Source organism: Etheostoma spectabile, chromosome 22 (genome assembly GCF_008692095.1).
Source record: "Etheostoma spectabile isolate EspeVRDwgs_2016 chromosome 22, UIUC_Espe_1.0, whole genome shotgun sequence".
In the NCBI taxonomy this organism is placed as follows: Eukaryota; Metazoa; Chordata; class Actinopteri; order Perciformes; family Percidae; genus Etheostoma; species Etheostoma spectabile.
Window position 1 is genome coordinate 22,579,792 of NC_045754.1, and position 5,254 is coordinate 22,585,045.

The 5,254-nt window shown below is 43.2% G+C and overlaps 1 protein-coding gene across 1 annotated transcript in view; it reads right to left on the minus strand.

Moving 5' to 3' along the window:
- Nucleotides 1–5,254, minus strand: part of lancl2 (LanC lantibiotic synthetase component C-like 2 (bacterial)) — a 35,679-nt gene that overhangs the window by 4,596 nt on the left and 25,829 nt on the right. The window lies entirely within an intron of this gene.

Sequence of the window (5,254 nt, forward strand, 5' to 3'; positions counted from 1 at the left end):
ACTGCACAATCTGTTCCACAGTAGCGGTCTGCTGTTAGCCGCCACCGGAAAGCTAAAGACGTTAGTTTAGCTAACAGCTAATTCGGCTAACCGCTAGCTGGCAGCTTGATTCAGTCTAAAATAACGTTACTCAAGCTAGTGGGAAAAGCAGCTACAGCTAAATTAAGACAAGTATTGAGTGATTGTATTTTAAATGAGCACAAGTAAAGTTGAACTGACGTAACAGCTGTTATACACTCACCTAAAGGATTATTAGGAACACCATACTAATACTGTGTTTGACCCCCTTTCGCCTTCAAAACTGCCTTAATTCTATGTGGCATTGATTCAACAAGGTGCTGAAAGCATTCTTTAGAAATGTTGGCCCATATTGAGAGGATAGCGTCTTGCAGTTGATGGAGATTTGTGGGATGCACATCCATGGCACGAAGCTCCTGTTCCACCACATCCCAAAGATGCTCTATTGGGTTGAGATGTGGTGACTGGGGGGGCATTTTAGTCCAGGTTGAGATCTGGTGACTGGGGTGCCATTTTAGTACAGTGAACTCATTGTCATGTCCAAGAAACCAATTTGAAATGATTTGAGCTTCGTGACAGCGCTTGGATCCATGTTCTCATTCGGTTTACGCCACATTCTGACTCTACCATCTGAATGTCTCAGAAATCGAGACTCATCAGACCGGCCAACATTTTTCCAGTCTTCAATTGTCCAATTTTGGTGAGCTCTTGCAAATTATTGCCTCTTGTTCCTATTTGTAGTGGAGATGAATGGTACCCGGGGGGGTCTTCTGCTGTTGTAGCCCCCCCCATCAAGGTTGTGCGTGTTATGGCTTCACAAATGCTTTGCTGCACCTCGGTTGTAACGAGTGGTTATTTCAGTCAAAGTGTCTCTTCTATCAGCTTGAATCAGTCGGCCCATTCTCCTCTGACCTCTAGCATCAACAAGGCATTTCCCCCCCAGGACTGCTGCATGCTGGGTGTTTTTCCCTTTTCACACCATCCTCTGTAAACCCTAGAAATAGTTGTGGGTGTAAATCCCAGTAACTGAGCAGATTGTGAAATACTCAGACTGGCCCGTCTGGCACCAACAACCATGCCACGCTCCAAATGTCTTAAATCCCCTTTCTTTCCCATTCTGACATTCAGTTTGGAGTCCAGGAGATGGTCTGGACCAGGACCACACCCCTAAATGCATTGAAGCAACTGCCATGTGATTGGTTGATTAGATAATTGCATTAATGAGAAATTGAATAGGTGTTCCTAATAATCCTTTAGGTGAGTGGATATTTCAACAGTTATTTTAAGTTTTGAGGGTCTTGTACATGCTGTCTCAGCTAGTGGTTAGCTGAATTAGCTGTTAGCTAAACTAACGTTTTCCGGTGGAGGCTACCAGACTTTCTTTAACTGTCTATGGGAACAGATCGTGCAGTGTCGTAAATCCGCACTTCATCAGGATTTCATCTGCGCATGCGTGGGACGGATCGTTCAGGCAGGACGGATCGTGTACCGACAGTTCCTATAAAATGGGTGCCTGAACGTCCTGTAATACTGCCACTTCCTGGAATACTGCCACTTCCTGGAATACTGCCACTTCCTGGAATACTGCCAGATCCTGGAATACTGCCATTTCCTGGAATACTGCCACATCCTGGAATACTGCCATTTCCTGGAATACTGCCATTTCCTGGAATACTGCCATTTCCTGGAATACTGCCACTTCCTGGAATACTGCCACATCCTGGAATACTGCCAATCGTTGTAATACTGCCACTTCCTGGAATACTGCCACTTCATGGAATACTGCCACTTGAAACAGTTTAAGATTCAAATTAAGCTTTAAGGAGACCGGTGGTCTGAAATGAGAATGTTATGGTAAGTGCAGTCAACCACTTGTGATAAAAATTTAGAATCCAATTTTAAAATAATCGATCCTAGAGTAGGATTTATGAACGGCTGAAAAATAGGAAAAATCTCTTGCTGCGGGAGTAAGGAGCCTCCAAATGTCCACCAGATTATGAAACAATATCAGTTTTTAAGAGCAATACAGCTCCCCAATGTATTAATTTGAGAGTGCTGCCGATCAAGGACTGGATCCAGAACGCAATTAAGGTCTCCACCCAAGATTATATTTGTGTTAGACATATTAGATTAAAAGTGTTAAAAAGATTCTGGAAGAAAATGGGATCATCAAAATTTGGGCTATATACATTTATCAAAGTCACAAGTACTGAGTTTAGCTCCCCTTTGACTAATAAATATCTACCTCTATCATCAGAAATGGTTTGCATATGTACAAAGGGAGTGTTTTTCTTAATAAGAATTGCCACTCCTCTTGCTTTTGTGCTAAGGTTTGTTTGGACGACATGTAACGTCCATGAAGGACATAATACTTTAGCAGCAGTTTTTTTTTTTTAAAGAGTTTTCTGAAGGAAAAATACATCAGCTTTGAGTGTACGTATATGAGCATACACTTTTCCTGTTTTTAATGGGCTATTCATCCCCCTTACATTCCAGATGACTAGATTAACTCCAACATCACTGTGCTTACTAGGCCCTCTTAACATAAATAGTATCTACAATGTACACTGGCTTATCACCTGACCATGGCATATAGGATTGTGCAATTTACGAAAAAAGATGTGCTGAAACAAAGAGAACCCCAAACAGAACATATGTACATACCACAGAGGGAAAACAAAAACCACGAGCGATGTTACCATACCCCAAACTAAAAGTCAAAGCTAAACAATGGCGCCGAGTTAAGGCCCAAATTAGCATATAACTACTTGTCTCCCTAACTACTAAGGTGCAATCCACCTGAAAATGTTCACTAGATAATAAAGCATTTAACCTCACCCAGACTACCATGCAATCATCGGTCAAGGATCAGTCCATATCATGACCCGATCAAATGTCTGTGTCTCAGGAATTTTTTGGCTTCAGCCGGGGTATTGAAGGTGCCCGTGCTATCATTAACAGTGACCACGAACCTCGCCGGAAGCCTAAAGGGGCGGCTGTGGCTCAGTGGTTGATGGCGGTTGCCTGCCAATCGGAAGGTTGGTGGTTCGATCCCCGCCCCTGCAGTCATTGTCGAAGTGTCCTTGGGCAAGACACTGAACCCTGAGTTGCCCCCGGTGCTGCGCATCGGAGTGTGAATGTGTGTGAGTGTGTATCTGATGAGCAGGTGGCACCTTGTACGGCAGCCTCGGCCACAGTGTATGAATGTGTGTGAATGGTGAATGTTTCCTGTATGATGTAAAAGCGCTTTGAGCAGTTGTTAAGACTGGAAAAGCGCTATATAAATACAGCACATTTACATTTTTATGGCATGTAGACATTTAAGATAATAAAAACATTACAGCATGACATCACACTCACTGCTCAGACTCTGGACTACAGCATGACATCCAAACTCACTGCCTAGACTCTGGGACTACACATGACGTCCACTCACTGCTCAGACTCTGGGCTACAGCATGACATCACACTCACGCTTCAGCTATGGACTACAGCAGACGTCACTCACTGCTCAGACATGGCTACAGCATGGACATCACACTCACTGCTCAGACTGGACTACAGCCTGACGTCACACTCACTGCTCAGACTATGGGCTACAGCATGACATCACACTCACTGCTGAGACTCTGGGCTACAGCATGACATCACACTGCTCAGACTCTGGACTACAGCATGACATCACACTCACTGCTCAGACTATGGGCTACAGCATGACATCACACTCACTGCTCAGACTATGGACTACAGCATGACATCACACTCACTGCTCAGACTATGGACTACAGCATGACATCACACTCACTGCTGAGACTCTGGGCTACAGCATGACATCACATTCAATGCTAAAAAGAGTGTTGTAATGATTGTCAGAACTATGGAGGACAGGAAGCTATGTTTTCCCTCTTTCTACTTGTCAGGGCAAGACCTTAACGTGGTTACAAAAGTGAAATACTTGGGCCACATTATCAGGGACGATCTTTGTGATGATGATGATGATGATGATGATGATGATGATGATGACATACAGCGGCAGTGCCGTAAACTATATGGACAAGCAAATATTCTGGCACGCAAATTTCATATGTGTTCTGAAGAAGTCAAAATATCTCTTTTCAGAGCATACTGTACTCCATGTACAGCTCCTCTCTAGGTGCAGCTACAGTAAAGCAAGATGAACAGTTAAAGTGGCATACAATGATGCATTTAGAATCTGATGAAGCGTCCCAGATGGACCAGTGTGCCATCTGTGTGACCGTAATGTTCCCACCTTCCATGCGTGCTGAGGAAGTTTATGTACAGATTATATGTCGATTACTGAGTCAAATATACGATTTAAATGCTATAATTAATCCTGCATAGTGATACAGATATTTGTCAAAATATTGGAATCACTGGAACATGCATACTGACTTGTTTTAATTATGAGCATGCAATTGGAAATTTGTATGTAGTGTGTTTCTTTTGGATGTTGTTGGGGATTAGTTTGTCTATATGTATTTATGTCGTGTCTGGTCTGAACCCCTCTTGTATTGTTTTTAAATCATTGGACCTTGAGTCTGTAAAATAAAGAAATATAATACATGTTTAGACTGCTTTGCTTCACTTGATCTTTATCAATTTAATTCAATTATTTCTTCTCAAACCATCAACCTGCCTCTCTAGACCCCATCCCAACTAGGCTTATCTAAACCATCACCCGCCTCTTAGACCCCTTCGACTAGGCTTTATCTAAACACCAACCTGCCTCTTAGACGCCATCCCGACTAGGCTTCATCTTAAACCATCAACCTGCCTCTTAGACCCCATCCAACTAGGCTCATCTAAACCATCAACCTGCCTCTTAGACCCCATCCCAACTGGCTTCATCTAAACCATCAACGCCTCTTAGACCCATCCGACTAGGCTTCATCTAACCATAACTGCTCTTAGACCCCATCCGACTAGGCTTATCTAACCATCAACCTGGCCTCTTAGACCCCATCCCGACTAGGCTTCATCTAAAACCATCAACCTGCCTCTTAGACCCTATCCGACTAGGCTTCATCTAAACCATCAACCTCCTCTTAGACCCATCTCGATAGGCTCCGTAAAGAAGTTCTACCCTTAGTCAACACTTCTCTACTAGATATAACCAATCTGTCTTTATTAACAGACTATGTACCACAGCACTTTAAGGTAGCTGGAATTAAACCTCTTCTGAAAAAGCCCAACCTTGATCCAGATGTTTTAGCCA